The sequence below is a fragment of the Mobula hypostoma genome, chromosome 7, assembly GCF_963921235.1.
Source record: "Mobula hypostoma chromosome 7, sMobHyp1.1, whole genome shotgun sequence".
Lineage (NCBI taxonomy): Eukaryota > Metazoa > Chordata > Chondrichthyes > Myliobatiformes > Myliobatidae > Mobula > Mobula hypostoma.
In genome coordinates this window covers 145,286,375-145,307,259 of record NC_086103.1, presented here as the reverse complement: position 1 = coordinate 145,307,259, position 20,885 = coordinate 145,286,375, and the positions used below count along the sequence as shown (strand labels likewise).

Here is a 20,885-nt window from a genome sequence, read left to right as displayed (position 1 = left end):
CTTATTATCTGGCCCCTAAGATATGCTTTCATCGCATCCCATAATATAAATTTATCATCCACTGAATGAAAATTTGTATCCAAAAAAAATTGAATCTGCTTTTTCATAAAATCACAAAAATCTTGACGTTTTAATAATGTTGAATTAAATCTCCATCTATAAGCCACTTCTTCCTTATCAGCCATTATTATTGTCATTAATAAAGGGGAATGATCTGATAATATTCTTGCTTTATATTCCATATTTTTCACTCTGTGTTGAATATGCATTGATAATAGAAACAAATCTATCCTTGAGAAAGTTTTATGTCTATGGAAGTAGAACGAATAGTCTCTTTCTTTAGGATTGATTCTTCTCCATATATCAATCAGATTTAAATCCTTCATCAATGATAAAGTTAAATTTACTACCTTCGACTTTATAACAGCCTTGGTTGATCTATCTAAGACTGGGTCTAAGCAAAAATTAAAGTCTCCTCCAATTAATATTTTTTCATGCGCATCCGCCAAATTCAGAAAAGTTTCTTGTATGAATTTTGCATCATTTTCATTTGGTGCATAAATGTTCATAAAAGTCCATAGTTCAGAAAAAAGTTGACAATGTATAATCACATATCTCCCCGCAGAATTGGTTATTACATTTTGTATTCTAATTGGTAACGTTTTATTGATCAAAATTGCTACTCCCCTCGCTTTTGAATTAAATGAAGCCGCAACAACACTACCCACCCAATCTCTCTTTAGTTTCTGATGTTCTGTTTCCGTTAGGTGCGTTTCCTGTAAAAAAGCTAAATCTATCTTCATTTTTTTAATATGTGTTAAGATTCTTTTTCTTTTCTCTGGTCCATTAAGCCCATTAACATTAAAACTCAAAAAATTCAATAAATGAGTCATTATTCTTCACAAAGTTACTCCAATCTAAAACATTATTTATCTTCTCAACTTTCATAGTTCCTTGGGGAATCTCTTTAAACTTCACCATGTTGCTATGTGTCTCCCTCCCAACCTTCCAGGCAGAAAGAAAAAAGAAGAAAGAAAAAGTACAAAAAAAGAAAAAACAAAATACCCCCCCACTAATGTTGTGAATGAAAAGATACACAACATTACCCCCCTCCATTTTGCGGGTCGTGGCAAAAGCCACGCTTGCACACATGACTAGCGTAGCAATCGATCAGTGCTTCTTCCAGCTCCCCCGCAACAAAAAAACACACACACATATATATATAGACACAATTAGTATTACTATTCCCAACTAATATTCCTCCAGTTTTAACCTTTCTTACCCCCCTCGTATAATTAATAATATATTTATACATTCATCCAGCTTCAAAAATCCATCAAGTCCATTCTTTAACCCAATCTTCATCTTCAATCTATCTCGCTCTCCTGGGTTTGTTCTTGTGTCTGGTGAGTTTTCAGAGAATCTCGCACAAACTGCTCTGCTTTCTGATAATCATCAAAAAATCTTTTTTCTCCACCAGACAAAAAAATCTTCAAAGTTGCAGGATAACGCAGTGTAAATTGATAACCATGATCCCATAGGGTTTTTTTCACTGGATTAAATTTCTTCCTTCTCTTCAAAAGTTCATAACTTATATCAGGATAGAAAAAAACTTTGTTCCCTCCAATTCTCAATGGCCCTTTTCTATCTTTGGCAGCTCGAGCAGCTGCCTGTAGAATCCTTTCCTTGTCTTGAAATCTTAAGAATTTTATTAAAATCGATCGTGGATATTGGTCATCTTTTGGTTTTGGTCTTAAAGCTCTATGTGCCCGCTCAATTTCAATTGATCGAACCTCCTCTTCCATTTGCAAAACATCCGGGATCCATCTTTGAAAAAATTCTATTGGTTTATCTCCCTCCATACCTTCTTTAAGACCAACAATTTTAATATTATTACGTCTACTAAAATTTTCCAACATATCCACTTTCTCCAAGAGTCGGTTTCTTTCCGAATTCCAGACAAGCAAATCATTTTCTGTTTTTTCCACTCTATCATTCATATGCCCCATTGCTCTTTCCATCTTCTGAAGCTTCTTATCCATTTTGTCCTGTCTTGCCATAACTTTATCATAGCACATCTTCGTATCTCTAAGTTCTTCTCTTACTTTTCTTAATTCAGCCGTTAATTGCAATATAGCCTCTCTCATGTCTCTATCATCTCCTTTACTTCCAATCGCTTCCAATTCTTCCTCCTCTTCTTCATCTGTGTTCTCTGCAGAATCCGATTCTGACTCTGAGTCATTTTCAATTGCAGTGGCTGTCGGTTCTTGTAGTTTGTGTTGTGTCGGTTTGCGCATGCGCTCTTCTTTGCGCATGCGCATTACCGGTGTCTTCTTCGAAGAAGCCGTTGCCACTGCCATTGCTCCCTGTTCTACCGAAGGAGATCCAACCTGAGTCCGAGGCTCCATCGTTGCAGTAGGCCCTTTTTTCTTCCCGTCTCGCGGCTGCTTCGCAACAGCAGACTTCTTTTGTTGTGGTTTAGGAGGCATATCGTAAAGTAATCTTACAAAGTTTATAAATAGTTTTCAGAAAATATTTACTAATTTTGTTTTGTTTAAACGGTACTTTACTGACTTGTTGCGGGAGAGCTGGATTTACGCGTCTCAATCCCACGTCATCACGTGACGCCCCCAGCATTATATTATTAATATCTCACTCTAATCTGTCATTTTGACATGCGGTGGATTCTGCTTAATTGGGCCATTGGTTAATCGGGGCAGCTGCTTATTTGGGAAAACTCTTAAAGAACAAAAACTAATTGAGAAAATAGCCAACAGTATGCTGCTTAATTTGGATAGTACTCTTGCTGAACAATTTCTAACTAGTGTCAGTTATGTGGACTTGTGTGGCTGTTAGATACTACATGGTGCTTAGAGAAATCCGTTTTTAAGTAGCGTCATTTGCATGTATTTGTTTTAAAACAAAACACTGATTTTGTCAGTGATAGTTCATGAGAAATAAGCTGTTGTAGCGGTGTGCTACACACAGCGCTAGAATAACCACACGGAGTCGGTGAGTTAGAGTTGCGATGAAAGAGATTTATTCAAACTTCGTGGCCTGCTTTAAAGCCTTCCCGTTCCCACCCTCCCTGAGCGGGATTGCTGTGGGGAATGCATATTCCCAGACCCTTTCTGCACGCAGGATTTTCCCCCTGCTGGTGAAGATGGCCTGGCGCCCTTTTTGGGGCCGTCCCTCTGCCTGCGCGCACTGTTGTGAGCCGGTTCGTGTGTGCCAGAAAGTGGGTCGCCACATAACCGCCCCCCAGAACCGGCGATACCTCCCCCAATGTCCACAGTCTGGATCGGCCTCTGTTTGGGAGGTCTGCCCCTGCGCCACGGTGCCTGAGCCTGGACTGGTTGCGCCAAGTCCACATGGGCCGGTTTGAGTCGGTCCACCGTGAATACCTCCTCTCTCCCCCCAATGTCCAGCATTAACGTGGACCCGTTGTTCCTGATCACCTTAAACGGCCCCTTGTAGGGCCGCTGTAGCGGTGCCCGGTGTCCGCCCCGTCGTACAAAAAGAAACTTACAGTTCTGCAGGTCTTTGGGTACGCAGGTCGGGCTCTGTCCGTGCTGTGAGGTGGGTATGGGGGCCAGGTTACCGAGCCTCTCCCGTAGTCTGTCCAGGACTGCTGTGGGTTCTTCCTCTTACTCCCTTGGGGCTGGTATGAACTCTCCTGGGATGACCGGGGCGCGCCGTACACCAACTCGGCCGACGAGGTGTGTAGATCCTCCTTGGGCGCCGTGCGGATTCCGAGCAGGACCCAGGGAAGTTCGTCCACCCAGTTAGGCCCCTCCAGGCGGGCCATGAGAGCCGATTTCAGGTGACGGTGGAAGCGCTCCACTAGTCCGTTCGACTGTGAGTGGTAGGCAGTTGTGTGGTGTAGCTGTGTTCTTAAAAGGCTGGCCGTAGCCGACCACAGGCTAGAGGTGAACTGGGCGCCCCTGTCGGAGGTAATGTGGGCTGGTACCCCAAAGCGTGCTACCCAGGTTGCGATCAGTGCTTGGGCACAGGATTCGGAGGTGGTGTCAGTGAGCGGGACTGCCTCTGGCCATCTGGTGAACCGGTCTATCATAGTTAGGAGGTACCGCGCTCCTTGCGACACTGGCAGGGGCCCCACGATATCCACATGGACGTGGTCGAACCTCCGGCGGGTGGGTTCGAACCGCTGCGGCGGAGCCTTGGTGTGCCACTGCACCTTGGCCGTTTGGCACTGCATGCACGTTTTGGCCCATTCACTGACCTGCTTACGCAGCCCATGCCACACAAATCTGTTGGCGACCAGCCAGACGGTTGTCCTGATGGAGGGGTGCACTAAGTTGTGAATGGACTCGAAAACCCGCTGGCGCCAGGCTGCTGGGACGACGGGGCGGGGTTGGCCGGTAGCGACGTCACATAGTAGGGTCCTCTCACCTGGGCCTACGGGGAGGTCTTGAAGCTGTAAACCGGAGACTGCAGTCCTGTAACTGGGGATCTCAGTGTCTGCCTGCTGTGCCTCTGCCAGCGCTGCATAGTCCACCCCCTGGGACAGGGCCTGTATGGTAGGTCTGGAAAGTGCGTCCGCCACGACGTTGTTCTTTCCAGAGACGTGCCGGATGTCCGTCGTGTACTCGGAGATGTAGGACAGATGTCGCTGCTGGCGGGACGACCAGGGGTCGGACACCTTAGTGAACGCAAAGGTAAGCGGTTTGTGGTCTGTGAACGCGGTGAAGGGCCTACCTTCTAAGAAGTACCTGAAATGCCGGATTGCCAGGTATAGTGCCAATAGCTCCCGGTCGAAAGCACTGTATTTGAGTTTGGGTGGTCGTAGGTGTTTGCTGAAGAACGCCAGGGGTTGCCAGCGACCCTTGATGAGTTGTTCCAGCACTCCACCGACCGCTGTGTTGGATGCGTCCACCGTGAGGGCAGTAGGAACGTCCGTTCTGGGGTGCACTAGCATCGCGGCATTTGCTAAGGCTTCTTTGGTTTTAATGAAAGCGGTTGCGGCCTCTTCGTCCCAGGTAATGTCCTTGCCCTTACCCGACATCAGGGTGAACAGGGGGCGCATGGTTCGGGCTGCTGAGGGGAGGAAACGGTGGTAAAAATTCACCATACCCACGAATTCCTGCAAGCCTTTGATTGTGTTGGGTGGGGGGAAGTGGCGGACCGCGTCTACCTTGGCGGGCAGTGGGGTTGCCCCGTCTTTAGTAATCCTGTGGCCCAGGAAGTCGATGGTGTCGAGTCCGAACTGGCATTTGGCTGGATTGATTGTAAGGCCGAATTCGCTCAGGCGGGAGTAGAGCTGGCGGAGGTGGGACAGATGCTCTTGCCGACTACTGCTGGCTATGAGGATGTCGTCCAAATAGATGAATGCAAAGTCCAGGTCGCGTCCCACCGCGTCTATTAGCCGCTGGAAAGTCTGTGCGGCATTCTTTAGACCAAACGGCATTCGGAGGAATTCGAAAAGTCCGAACGGGGTGATAAGTGCTGTTTTGGGGATGTCGTCCGGATGTACAGGGATTTGATGGTATCCCCGGACGAGGTCTACCTTGGAAAAGATCCTTGCGCCGTGTAGGTTTGCTGCGAAGTCTTGAATGTGCGGCACAGGGTAGCGGTCTGGCGTTGTAGCCTCGTTCAGTCTGCGGTAGTCACCGCATGGTCTCCAGCCCCCCGTTGCCTTGGGCACCAAGTGAAGGGGGGAGGCCCATGGGCTGTCGGACCGTCGTATGATCCCTAATTCCTCCATCTTCTTGAACTCCTCCTTCGCCAGTCGGAGCTTGTCTGGGGGAAGCCTTCGAGCACGGGCGTGGAGGGGTGGTCCCTGGGTTGGGATGTGGTGCTGTACTCCGTGTCTGGGCATGGCTGCCGTGAACTGCGGTGTCAGTACTGATGGGAAATCCGCCAGGACCCTGGTGAATTCATCGTTGGACAGCGTGATGGAGTCCAGGTGTGGGGCTGGCAACTGTGCTTCACCCAGGGAGAACGTTTGAAAAGTCTTGGCGTGGACTAATCACTTCCCTTGCAGGTCGACCAGCAGGCTGTGGGCTCGTAGAAAATCTGCCCCCAGCAGTGGTTGGGCCACGGTGGCCAGTGTAAAGTCCCACGTGAACCGGCTGGAGCTGAACTGTAGCCGCACCGTGCGGGTGCCGTAGGTTCGTATTGTGCTGCCATTAGCGGCCCTCAGGGTGGGTCCCGGTTCCCTGTTGTGGGTGTCGTAACTCGTTGGAGGTAAGACGCTGATCTCCGCTCCGGTGTCGACCAAAAAGCGGCGTCCCGACTGCTTGTCCCAGACGTACAGGAGGCTGTCCTGATGGCCAGCCGCCGTAGCCATCAGTGGCGGCTGGGCCCTGGCGTTTCCCGGGAATTTGCAGGGTGGTCTGCAGCGGCGGGCCTCTGTGCCCCACCGCTGGTGGTAGAAACACCATTGTTCGTTGGGCTCCTCACTCCCGTCGCCAGGTTTTGTAGGCTCTGCTGCCGGGCCTGGTCTGGTCTGTCGTTGGGCAGGCGGCTTGGTGATCTGTGCGACGGATGCCCCTCTCTCTTTCCTGGCATTCCACAGCACATCTGCTCGGGCCGCCACCTACCGGGGGTTGCTGAAATCTGCATCGGACAGCAGCAGGCATATGTCCTCGGGCAGTTGCTCTAGGAACGCCTGCTCAAACATGAGGCAGGGTTTGTGTCCTTCAGCGACTGTATAAGTTGTATACAGTTAGACAATAAGTTACAATAAGACTGTATACAGTTTATACTAGTAGTAAGTGTACTCCGAGGTTATCTGCCGAATGTGGAATTGTGCTTCTGCTTGTTCGAACCATAATTGGAGTCGCAGCGTCCAGAAGCTTGGCAGTTTTAATGAAACTGCGTGAACAGATGCAGCGTCGGTCATCTCTGGTCCAAATATCGTTTGGGCCGTCGGGGCCACCAATTGTAGCGGTGTGCTACACACAGCGCTAGAATAACCACACGGAGTCGGTGAGTTAGAGTTGCGATGAAAGAGATTTATTCAAACTTCGCGGCCTGCTCTAAAGCCTTCCCGTTCCCGCCCTCCCTGGGCGGGATTGCTGTGGGGAATGCATATTCCCAGACCCTTTCTGCGTGCGGGATTTTCCCCCTGCTGGTGAAGGTGGCCTGGCGCCCTTTTTGGGGCCGGCCCTCTGCCTGCGCGCGCTGTTGTGAGCCGGTTCGTGTGTGCCAGAAAGTGGGTCGCCACACTGTAAGATAATTGTGAACTGCTTTGCTCACTGTGCTTTCACACAATGAGGCTTGGAGATGCCAGAAATGGCTGGGAGTGAAAATGAAATGATTTCACTACTTCAACAAGTTACGAACTACAAAGAATTTGAAAGGATTGACAGTCATTTTGAATGTTACAATGAAAATGAAGATTTGGAGGATGCAATCATCAACAGCATTGTGTGAAGTCAGTCCATTATCTACTGTAGGCTTCTGTGCTAATTTTGTTCATTTACAGTCAATCAAAGGAAAGCAGCAGCATGCACTGAATGGATTCCATCATAACTATTTGGAACTGCAATGTAGTTATATTGGCAGTGTTGGAATTTGTTCTGTATTTCATTTAAATACATAATTTGCTACTCAGTTAAATGGGAGTTTGTCATTTTTTTAATACCATTTTAACTATTTCCATGAAACCTTGGCAAATTGGAGCAGCTGCTTAATTGGGCCAAAATGTATTGGTCCCTGAGGTGTCCCAATTACCCTGAATCCATGTATATAGCAAATAATCCAGTCACAATTTTCTGTCCACTTATACAAATTGGTGAGGAAAAGTAATACAAATAATTGTCTTTTTTAGCATGTGTTTTATGTAAACAAAGATTTCTTTATTCTGAGAGTTTTGGTTTAAAACTTCATGCAGAGATTTCATTTGTCATTTCCATGTCATGCTCTAATTGTGTGAACAAGTTAGCTCAGTTCTATCCCGAGAACTGATAGGAATTTTCACATCATATTTGGCTTTGTGTTTCAGCTTTAAACATCTTGTATCTCAGAATGTAGCGATCCTTAGTATTTATTTTATTCCCTTTATTGTTTTGACAGATTTAGTTGTTGGGTCACAAAAGTGTTTTAGAATTTATGTACAATAGATTACGTTTTATTGGGCCATTGGTGAATTGGGGCAGCTGCTTGTTTGGGACAAGTTTAAAAGAACAAAAACTAATCGGTTTAAAATAGCTGGGGTTTGCTTTGTTTATCTGGGACATTATGCCACTTAATTGGGACAGGATACTGTGGCCAAACAGTTTCTAGCTGGCATCACTTGTGTGGTCATTAAACACTACACTGTGATTACAACGCAAACAACAGGAATTCTGCAGATGCTGGAAATTCAAGCAACACACATCAAAGTTGCTGGTGAACGCAGCAGGCCAGGTAGCATCTATAGGAAGAGGCGCAGTCGACGTTTCAGGCCGAGACCCTTCGTCAGGAGAAGGGTCTCGGCCTGAAACGTCGACTGCACCTCTTCCTATAGATGCTGCCTGGCCTGCTGCGTTCACCAGCAACTTTGATGTGTGTTGCTTGAATTTCCAGCATCTGCAGAATTACTGTTGTTTGGTAGTGTTCAAATCTGTTCTCTATATCACTACTCAATTTTTTGCTACTCAGTTAAATGGTAGTTTGTGTCTTTTTTAATACCTTTTTGACTATTTCCATGAAACTTCGGTTAATTGGGGCAGCCATGTAATTGGGTCAAAATGTACTGGTCCTGATGTGTCCCAATTAACTGGAATCCACTGTACTACAAAATGACCAGGGCTGTTATTTATGAAATGCTCTTCTCCGGCCGGATTCTCATCTATTTAAATAGTTATAGCCCTTATTCCACTTCTGTTTAATCACAGGAGGAGGAGGAGCAGATGATAATTATATGAACTAAGAGGGACTGCTACATTTCTTTGTCAAGGCAGATTCTGAGAAAATGCTGCAGAAAATTCTGATAGTAGACAAAGTATTCTGAGCTTGAAAATTATTACAGTTATACAAAATTTAAATTAGATTGATTATTTATAAGCAAGAAAACAGGAAGACAGCCTACAATGAAAGGAGTAGCAATAATGCACAGTTGCATCTTTTGTAACATTTAACATTAAAAGATTCGGCATCTTTTAATTATTTTTAAAACTGAAAACCTTGGAAAGGGAGGCTTGTTAAAGTAGCACCCTCTTCGTGGTTAGACAGCATTTAAGAAATGTCTAGACAGGCTCTTCATTGCAGAATTTGGAAGTGCTAGAAGATGGGATTATTAACAGATGGGACCCCACTGGTCGATGTGAATGTGTTAGGCTAAAAGGCCTGTTTACATGTTGTATCAGTTTATTTATGAATCAAATTCTTTCTCTTTGGTTCTGATCTTAGAGTCAGACAGTCTTACAACATTGAAAGAACTGGCTGCATGAGATGTTTGACATTTCTTGAAATTACTTTTAAATTGAACCTGAGCCATGAAGAGGATTGATTTTAACTTGGTTCAAATGCTGTTCATACTAAGTTCCTTTCCTAAATCACTTGAGAGGAAAAAAGCTTCCCTGAAAATGTATATTTAATCAAAACAAATACACAAAACCTTGTGCCAAATGAAATATCACTTCCTGCCACAATATCAATAGTCCAAAGATTAAAGAGTGGTGAACTGAGGCGTGTTCTGTCTTCTAGCAAAATGTGTTTGGTATAATTTTGTCAAAATATGCTGGTTGCAGTGTAAACAGATGACTGTGAAGGAAAGTATGAAGCATGTTCTTTGCTGTAAATGCATTACTACCAACACCAGCGTATCACACAGTAAATCCCTGTGCTGTGCACCTCATATGAGTATTGTAGTGGATCTGTAAAGAAGATTAACCTCTCAGCAAGAAAGTGGATTTGGTTCAGTTTGAGCATGTATTGTCATTCGGATTGGAAGCCAGTGAAATTTAAACAGATTTGTTTCTCAAGATTTGGTGAGTTTACTTGAAACAATTTTAATAATGTTAAGTGGATAAAAACAAACTGCTGGAGAAACTTAGTGAATCAGGCAATGGACAGTGGATATTTTGAGTTGAAGCCCTTCATCTGGGCTCGTGGAGTCTCTGGATGTCTATTTGAATCCCTCCAGCAGCAGCTGTTTTTTTTTGGTCCAGACTCTCTTGTGTCTCCATTTGTAACATTAAACGTTGATGGTTGTTTTGATTTGATTATGAAATATAATAAATCTAATGTGGATTTTTAGTAATAACTCTGCTTAGATAATCTGTGGTATAAATCTGAAAGTTTTTTTGATCTTGCTATTTGAAATTTTATACAATTATATGTTTGTACTTCCGAAGGAATAATGTAATAGAATACAGCAAAGACTAGCGTATGATAAATGATTAATAATGGTTCAGTTGTAAATAGATAATTTGTTCCTCTTTGGCTTGTACTCTATACTGCAGCTCATGACAGTGTTTTTATATAAGATTAAGAGGCTTGAGCTGTCTGTTACTCAAAATGCAAAATTATTTGCTTAAAATATTTGCTCTAGTTTATAAAGTGTTACTTTCTCATGAAGAAAATATTTTTGGAATGCAGTTTATTGAGCTCAGGGCAGTAATTTGTTCCTGTGAGTTTCAATTGGATTGATAATCTACTTATGCTAAGCAAAGTTACACTCAAGTCTGCCCTTAATGTGTTGTTTCATCTGAGGATACTGGAACGTACTCATTAATAGGAATTTGTACAATCTTTTTCTCAAGAACAACAGCCAAGAGTTATCAAAAATCCTGGTAATGATTAATATAAAATCTAGAATTTTCCTTCCAGCTACATTGGACTCTTTCCACTTTGCCCACTGCTCAAACCAGTCCACTGATGATGCCGTAGCCTCTACCCTGTATTCCATCCTGTCCCACCTAGAAAACAATGCCTCATGCACCAGAGTATTGCTTACTGATGTCAGCTCAGCATTTAACATGATTGTCCCTCAGAGGCTGATGGATAAGCTGTCCTCTTTGGGGTTCAACACCTCTTTCTGTAACTGGATCTTGGGCTTCCTGATGGAAAAATCCAACTCAGTCAGAGTGGTAGTAACATCTCAAGCTCTGAGATATGGGGCCCAAAACTGTTGACAATACTCCAAGAGCGGCCTGACTAGTGTCAGTATCTCCTTGCATTTATGTTCTATTCTTCCCCTTGAAATAAATGCCAACATTGCATTTGTCTTCTTTACCACAGACTCAACCTGTAAATTAACAATTTAGGTGTCTTGCAGGAGGGCTGTTAAGTCCCTGTCCACCTTTGGTATTAGAACCTTCTCCCCATTAAGATAATAGTCTGCACTATTGTTCCTTTTTTAAAAAAATCTTTTTATTAATTATTATTGAAAATCAACAACAAAAAAAATACATTGAAGTAATCAAGTCAACATATCAATATGTACAATTAAACTATCAACCAAGTTAAACAGGATATCAATAATAATAAGAAAAAACAAAATGTTAAAGCTACTTTTTTTGGAAAAAAGAAAGAAGGAAGAAGAACCCCTACTAACTAAAACAAAAAAAACCTTAACAAATAAAACAATAAAAAACATTTGGAGCACAAACCCGGAGCTATATGCCATACAAGCTTCCATTAAAAAAAAGACATCAATCCGCCAACCAAATCCATTTACCCAAGAATCAGAAGGGGACCCTATTGTTCCTTTTAGTAAAGTGCATTATCATACATTTCTCAACACTCTATTCCATCTGCTACTTTTTTTGTCCATTCTTCTAATTTGTCTAAGTCCTGCTGTAATTACATTACTTCCTCAGCACTACCTACCCCTTCTCTTATCTTTGCATCATCTGCAAACTTTGCCACAAAGCCATCAATTTCATTATCCAAATCATTGACGAGCAATGTGAAAAGTGGTGGTCCATTACTGACTCTGAGGAGCACCACCAGTCACTGGCAGCCAACCAAAAAAGCCTCCTTTATTCCCACTCACTGCCTTCTGCCTGTTAGCCATTCCTCTATCCATGCCAGTATCTTTCCTGTAACACCATAGGATTTTATCTTGTTAAGCAGCCCCGTGTGTCACCTTGTCAAATGGCTGCTGAAAATCCAATTAAGTGACATCCACTGCCTCTCCTTTGTCTACCCTGCTTGTTACTTCCTCGAAGAGTTCAAACAGATTTGTCAGGCAAGATTTCCCTGTACAGAAATCAGGCTGACTTTGACTGTCACCTTCCTTTTATTCTCTATATAACTGAAAAAACTTTGGGTATTCTGCTTTATATTATTGGCTAGTTTGCAATCATATTTCATCTTTTCCCTTACAGCTTTTTTATTTGCCTTTTGTTGGATTTTGAAAGCTTCCCAATCATCCAACTTCCCACTCACTTTTGTTACATTACATGTCCTTTCCTTGGCTTTTATGTAACCTTCACTGAAGTTGCAAGTCTAATGAATACCCTGCCACCATCAAGGTCTCGTCACTAGGACAATGAGCAGTTTATTGTTTACTGTACTGTTTACTGACTACCTGTGCTGTGCACTACCTGCATTTTGAATGATATTTTATTAGCTTATTTGTGGCAATATTTTGTTTAATGTGCTGTGCGTGATATATGTATTATGGGTGCACTGTGATGCGGAGAAATGTAATTTCATTTGATTGTATGTATGTACAGTCAGATGTCATTAAACTTGAATGTGAAACTTCCTAAAATAAAAATGCAAATGCTGCAAATACTCAAGTTCAGGCAGGATCTACCTGACCCTTTGAGTGTTCTAGCATTCTACCTTCATTGCAGATTTCCAGCATCTGAAGTTATTTTTGGTTTTCTAATTGTCAACCATCTTTACAACTTGGTTTCTGGGTAGACAGGTTCCCTTTGCCATCATCACTTTTTGAAATAAAAGAACAAATGCTTCTTTTTATATCTGATGGTACTTGCAGATAGATGAAAAAAAATGATCTGATTGTAACAAAAGCCAATGAAATGGTGGGGGTGGGGGGTGGAAGGGGGAGCATTTAAAGTGCTCTGTTCATTAAAAGTATTAAAATTTGTCTGCATTTAAAGGAATTATGAAGGAGTTTTGAGCTTTATTGTAGGTTATATCATGCTGAATGACAGTTTAGGGAAGACTATGCTAAATTTGCTTGATGAGAATAGTAACTGTAGAATATCCGCATCCTAAGATTTTTAATGATGTGGTGCCTTCATTACCCTCTTCAAGGGTAACAAGATCAAAAAGTACTTCAATGCTGATTCATTATTTACATTCTTCACCTTTTTTCCTCTATTCCCTAAGGGTTTCTTACCAAAACCATTACATGTATTAGCTACAGCTTCAGTAAAAATGGAAATTTGCAGAGATAGTATAACATAAAATGTCGTAAATTGTCCTTTGTGCTAAGGCGATTAGCCTTTCATATTCATTCTGTTCACCTCATAATTATATCTAGCTCTATTAAATCTCACCTATGCCTTGTTCAGAGTTAAACACTCTCTATGTAGTCCTTCTTCAGAGTTAAGATTGTACACTGTTGGCAACATTAGTGAAAATTTTCTGTCAACCTTGTCTAAAATCATCAGATTGTCCTGTATTATGATAATCAAGTGTTCTCTGGATTTGGCCCAATAGAGTTTAATGCAATCCCACTACAATAACACCACTTTTCTGTTAAAGTAACATGTAAAAAATACTTAGGGTACTGAGCACCATTTGTGAAAAGTTCTAATTGATGACCTTTCATGTTGCTTTTATGCTTCTCAAAATTTCTTTAATTTCTCATTGTACTTCCTGTCTTTTTACAGTATTGGACTCTTAGCATTTGGCAGAATCTTCCTCGTTTTACCTTATCCTACTGTACCTGGTTCATCTTGGCCGGAAACATCAACTGATTATTCTTTTCTTAGATGCTACCTGACCTGCTGAGTTCCTCCAGCATTTTGTGTCTTTTGTACTTGGTTCTTGCTGTTCATGGGACTCTAGATCAGAATCCGTTTAATTATCACTCACTTAAATGATATGAAATTTGTTATTTTAGAACATGGAACAGTACAGCACAGAGTCAGGCCCTTCAGCTCATGATGTTGTGCCGAGCTAACTAAATTGGTAATCAAATACTCAACTACACTAATACCTTCTGTCTATACAATGTCCATATCCTTCCAGTTCTGGCACATTCACGTGCCTATCTAAGAGCCTCTTGAACGCTTGCATCATATTTGCCTCCACTGTCACTCTCAGTGGTACATTCCAGGCATCCATATGCTGTGTTTAAGCAAAAAAAAACCTTGTCCCATTCATCTCCTTTTAAAATTACCTCCATCACCTAAAATGCATGTCCTTGGGCATTAGACATTTTGACCATGGGAGAAAGGTCTGTTCTAGCTAGGCCTCTCATAATTGTATAAACCTTTATCAAATCTCCTTGTCACTGCCGTTCCAAAGAAAACAACCCAAGTTTGTCCAGCCTCTCCCTATATAGCACATGTCCTCTCATCCTGGCAGCATCCTGGGAAAACTCTTCCACATCCTCTCCAAAGTCTCGGTCCTTTTTATAATGGCATGATCAGATTTGCTGCAGCAGTATGCAAAGATGTAAAACTGCTATGAATAAATGTATACATTAAGTCATGAAATAAAAAAAGGAATAATGAAATAGTGTTCATAGACCGTTGAAAAATCTGATGGCAGAAGGGAGGAAGGTGTCCTTGAATTGTTGAGTGTGGGGCTGCGGGCCCCCATACTGGTCCAAGAAGAGAGCATGTCCTGCATGGTGAGGGTCTTTAGTCATGGATGCCACATCTTTGGGGAATTGTCTCTTGAAGATGTTCTCACTGGTGGGGAAGGTTGTGCCCATAATAGAACTAGCTGAATCTATAACCCTCAGCAGCCCCTTGCCATTCTTTACACTGGAGCTTTCATAACAGGCTGTGTTACAATCAGTCAAGATACCCTACACTGTATATAGAACACTGAACAATACAGTACAAGCCCTTTGGCCCATGTTGTCATGCTGACCTTTTAAACTACTCCAAGATCAATCTGATCCTTCCCTCCCACATAATTCCATTTTTCTTTCATTCATGTGCCTAAGAGTCTCATAAATGTCCGTAATGTACAGCGCCGTAAAAGGATATTCAGCCCCCAAACCACTTTTACATAAATGAGTGTTACAGCCAAGTATTTTGATCAATTTAACTGAGGATTTTTATTCGTGAATCACATGCTCCTTCCCCCCCCCCAATAAAAGGGAAAATTGTAAAGCATGAGAAACTAAAAATTCAAAAACTGAAGTGTAGCTGTTCAAAAGTATTCATTCTCTTTTGCTCAGTAATTAGTTGAATCATCTCTCGCAGCTATTACAACCAGTAGTTTTTTTGGATATGTCTCTATTAGCTTTGCAAATGTGATAGAGTAAGATTTGCCTATTCTTTCTTGTAAAATTGCTCAAGCTGTGCCAGGTTAGTTGAGTAGTGGAGGTGGTCAGCAATCTTGAGGTCTTGCCAGAGGTATTCAGGTCAAGGTCAGGGCTCTGACTGGGACACTCAAGGCTATCAACTTTCTTCATTTGAAGCCACTCCATGGTTGCTCTGGCAGAGTGCTTTGAATCATTGTCCTACTGAAAGACAAACTTCCTTCTCAGTTTGAATTTTATCACAGAGGCTAGTAGCTTTTTGTCCAGGATCTCTCTGTATTTAGCAGCGTTCATATTCCCATCAATCCTGACCAGATTTCCAGTCCTTGAAGCTGAAATGCATCCCCATAGCTTGATGCTACCTCCACTATACTTTACAGTAGATATGGTGTTACCTGGCTGATGTGCTAAATCTAATACTGTGCATCAGATGGAGACGTAACGTTAAAATTTTTACTCATGTATGTGAAGGATGTAAGAAATGAAGTCATTTCAATTCAATCAGTTTGTTCATGTTCACTTTAACTTCTAACTGCAACTGAATTGTATTTTTGTAAGATTCCACAAATTAAACAATTTCTTAGTGTGTCATTAAGCCTATGACTAATCTGACAATACTTGGACAATTTCTTCACTTCCCTTACTTTTGATTCCTCATATGAAGCCTGAATCGTTCTGCAATCAGCAATGGTTTAAGTTCTATATGTGCCTGCATTACATTCATGATTTCAGCAAAGCTCATTTCTGCTGGTTTGGTTGGAGCAAACTGTATTCTTTTCCACCTATTACACTTAGCAACACTGATACCCATTTTTCATTGGCTATTTCATTGGCTTCAAAATATTGTTCAATTCATTCAGTATACATCATCCAGTTATCTGTTGTACAATAGAACACATCTATCTTTCAAATATAGTCAGCCTTTTCAAAAAAAAAATTAGTGTTATTCTTATCACCCAGTACACAGTGTTTATGAACCTGTGGCCATACCCGTTGCTTGTCAATTTTGTCTGTTTTCTGCATTCTTTTTAACTCAAGTGTCTCTCCTAAAAAGAAAAGCATGTTGCACATCAAGGGTAGGTAGTTATCTCAGGTTCATTTAAAAACATGTCTATTTACTTTTTACTTTTCTTTAGTGAGGCGAACAGGTGTGATGTGGCATAATGATGTACGTCATTCATGTATTTCTTACATATAACCCTTAATTATTTAAACAAGGAGTTCTTAGTCAAACAATGTACTTACAATATTACTCAAATATTACTGAAATACTGAATACACTACAAAGTTCACAATCATTTCCTTGGGCTTGCTGATGTTTGAGTGCAGGGTTGTTGTGACACTATTCAACTAGCTCCTAGTCAAATTTGACTTTGTCCTTCATGTTGTATATATACCACAATGTAAACAATGGGAAATCACAATTTTGCTAACTAATAGGCTTGCCAAATCAGTCAGTAATAAGAAGCAATAACTTCACGAACTGGCCAAAGCCTTGATATTGAACTGGTGTTAGGAGTGAATGAAGCAATAAGCAGCAGAGAAAACAATTCCTCTGTTGTAAAGGTTTGCTTATATCTCCTTTTCCCCTCTCAAACCTAGACTTCCATGATGTATTAAAGTAGGTCCTAATATACAGGTGTCCCCCGCTTTTCGAACGTTTGCTTTATGAAACCTCACTGTTACGAAAGACCTACATTGGTTACCTGTTTTCGCTAACAGAAGGTGTTTTCACTGTTACGAAAAAAAGCAGCGTGTGAAAAAAGCAGCATGTGGAAAAAAAAATCAGCGCACGCTCCGAGCAGCTGCTCCTCCCTGGGATTCGGAACGGCATTCTTGCCTCCCTGGGATTCGGAACGGCATTCTTGCCGGCATTGCTTAAACACGTGCTGTGAGCATCTGTGCTTTATGTCGATTTATTTTGAGCATCCGTTTGCAAGATGAGTTCTAAGGTATCGGAAAAGCCTGAAAGAGCTCGTAAGGGTGTTACACTTAGTGTAAAACTAGACATAATTAAATGTTTCGATCGTGGTGAATGAAGTAAGGACAAAGTGACTTTGGCTTGTGGAAGTTGACGAAGATGATGTTGAAGAGGTTTTGGCATCCCATGAACAAGAACTGATAGATGAAGAGCTAATGCAATTGGAAGAGGAAAGGATAACAATCAAAACTGAATGCAGTAGTGATCGGACCGAAGGTGAAGTCCAGGAACTGAACGTGAAGCAGCTGCGTGAGATTTTTGCTGCAGTGATAAAGTATGACTTTAATTTTGAAAGAGTACGTCGGTTTAGGGCATATTTGCAGGATGGTTTGAGTGCTTACAAAGAACTGTATGATCTAAAAATACGTGAGGCTAATCAGTCAAGCAAGCCTTCCACATCAGCCACAGTGACCTTCGACATCGAGGCAGGCAGACATAGAAGAAGATGACCTGCCTACCCTCATGGAAACAGACGATGAGATGACACCCCAGTGTCCCACCACCCCAACCCCCGGGCCGCGGACAGATACATTTCCACGGAGAATGCAGCGGTAGCCGGGAGGCACCCAGCACATCTTTAAGAAAAAACGCCCAAATAAACAAGCTAATTAATTAGGTGCCGCCCGACACGTAAATGTCGGCCTAGATCAGAGGCGATTGCGGATTGCGTCCCGGCTACCGCTGTACCCCTGCATGCTTCGCGGACCGGTATTGGTTCGCTGCCCGGAGGGTGGAGGCCACTGCACCACCCCAAGCTCCGACGACCTAGTCTAACACATCACGATCAGTGTGCTCTGCGCTGTCCCAATTCCGGTAAGTGATACGACACTGTACATACAATATTTCTACTTTATATCGGCTGTGTATTTTTACGTGTTATTTGGTATGATTTGGCAGCTTCATAGCTTGAAGGTTACTGGACGGCGCTTGCGTGAGATTTTCGCTACGCAGAACAGTGCAGCAATGACTGTGGAAAAGTATTTCTACTTTATATAGGCTGTGTATTTATCATTCCTGCTTTTACTATATGTTACTGTTATTTTAGGTTTTATGTGTCATTTGGCATGATTTGGTAGGTTATTTTTGGGTCTGTGAACACTCACAAATTTTTCCCATATAAATTAATGGTAATTGCTTCTTCGCTTTACGACATTCCGGCTTACGAACCATTTCATAGGAATGCTCTACCTTTGGATGGTGGGGGAAACCTGTATTTAAATGCCATTTTAGCGAGTTTACTCCATTAGTTCATCTGATATGTTGGAGTAATTAAATATTTATTCTCCTGGTTTGATGTGAGTAAAAGAGGTGATGGGGTGGTGGTGGGATGTTCATGAGGAGGAGGAGGAGCACAGATTGCTAGAATGAGAAGTGGAGGAAAAGATTGAGGAGGCAAATTTATGCTGGAGGAATATGTTGGGAGATTTTGATCCTCAATGAAAACTGTGAGAGAGGTCTTTTTCCTGCCCATCCAGCCTCGTACTACAGCAATGCTATAAACCTTTATGCATTGGGCTTCTTCTTACCTTTAAAGAGTGCCAAGGAAAACATCTGAATTTTCCTTTTACTGCCATTGTTATTCTGAATGAAGACAAGAAGATAAGAAATAAATAAGTTTGGTCTATTTGGCCCCTCCTTGCCTATTTTACCATTCAATAATATAATTGCTGATCTCTTCTTTCATTACTCTCTTAGTTCCCTGACTATCTATGTCTATGCTGTAGAAGTACTTGGTGGCTAAGCCAGGTGGGTCAAATATACAAGGAGACTAAAATGAATTCTTGATGGTCAATGAATATATAGTGGCCCAAAGAGCTTGGTATCTAACTCTAAACTTCCTAATATACCCTGTGGATATTACAAATGAATAATACCCATTTCCAGCTGCATTCAGGAGTGGGGAGAAAACGAAATAGAAAATGAAAATGAAATTCTGGTAACAATTAGCAAAGGGGCTACATCCGTTTAAAAAAGAACTTGCTGTTCAGAAGTTTGTAAGTTGGGAGGTAGCTCTTTGTTTGGAGCATATTCAACTCAGTTCCAAGTGCTGAAATTGTTAATAACCTGAGGTTTTATAATAAAAAAAGCAAAACAACATTTAGTTTTAAGTAATTAAAATATGACATTTGTAAAGCAAAGGTTTTTAACTCAAATATCATCATGGGATATGTTACTGGTCTGCTCATTGTCCAATTTATCACTCTTCCCATCACTCTTGCCAAATTGTAAAGTTTTGTTCCATCTGCAAATAATGGAAATTTTATTCCTTCACACTCATGTCGGAAGACTGTAGCATATCGAAGAAAAATCAGTGGTTGCAATTCTTATCCTTGGTGAGCTCCTCTTGCCGGAAAATCAAATGAAGTTTTTTACGACTTTGTCAGTTCTATTTTTATGCCTGTTTCTCATCCATTCTGTAACTGACCTTCAATTCTGTGCACCTCGCATTTGCCAATTGGCTTTTTGTGGGGACTTTATCAAACTCTTTCTGGAAAATCCAGGTTGTTGACATCTTTCTGTATTTGCTTCATTAGTCTGTTCTATTACTTACATTTAAAAAAATCAAGCATGTTTCTCAGACGTGGTTTGCCTTTGCCACATTCCTGCTGACTCCTCCATGAATTCCAACAGTTCCAAACACTATTTAATGTTTTCCTTCATGATTGCTTCCCATTAGCCAAATTAAATGGGTGGCTCTTTTTATGTCAGAAAATGTTCTAATATTTTTCTTGTCACTTTATTATCCTTTTGCACCTTTTGTGTCTCAAAGGAGTTTCTGCATCTTCCATCATACCTCCCACAGGAATGTAATACACACCCCATCTAGACCAGGGTGATTTGCTTGCTTTAAGCAATCTTACCCTTTCTAGTATGTGGACGTTATCAACTTTCATTCCATCTTTCTGTTAGAGACCATCCCTTTTTGTCATTAGGCAGTACCTTGTGATTGAAAGTTATTGTCTTCTGCTGTAGCTTGCTTAGAAGCAACGAAACCAATGAGGCTAGTATGGGAACTAATGCTTCTTAAACAGTTGAGGAGGAGGTGAGTAGTTTGAGAGATAGAGCTCTCCTTCCACTATTAATACACAGGTTTTGTGTGCTCCCAATGTGTGCCCTTAGTACTATATCAAATGCTCTTTGTTGGTCAATTGAGGCATTGCATTTTTAAGAGGCTTCGAGCATTTTCTTGAATCAGTTTTTCTGTCTGCCTGGTAATCCCAGATGGATAACAATTATTTCAGTAGTAGTTCTTGAACCTGTCAGCAAGAAGAATAAGAGCAGCAGGTACATGGAGCCACCACCACCCGTAGATTCCTTATGAGGTTGCACACCATGCTCTTTAAATCCTGAAGCTCCCGATGAGTAGCATTTGTGGGAGATTCTTCACCAGGATAACAGCGGTGGTTTAAGGAGGCTAATCACAACCTTGTTTGGGATATTTATTGATGTGCAATAAATACTGGCCTTGCCAGCAATCCCCAGGTTTAAAAAAATAAAGTAAAAGGTTCTTTCAGTTATTCAACCTAATTC

General features: G+C 41.9%; 1 protein-coding gene across 3 annotated transcripts in view; it reads left to right on the top strand.

Annotated features, from left to right (window-relative positions):
* The window catches only part of LOC134349620 (spermatogenesis-associated protein 13-like), a 252,000-nt gene that overhangs the window by 82,683 nt on the left and 148,432 nt on the right, over positions 1-20,885 (top strand). For 2 of the 3 annotated variants that reach the window (XM_063054215.1, XM_063054214.1), the window contains exon 1: positions 9,658-9,938. The exons of the other annotated variant lie outside the window; for it this stretch is intronic. The gene's annotated coding sequence lies outside the window, so the exon portion shown is untranslated. Of the gene's footprint in view, positions 1-9,657; positions 9,939-20,885 lie in introns of those variants that run through there. 3 annotated transcript variants of the gene reach the window in all.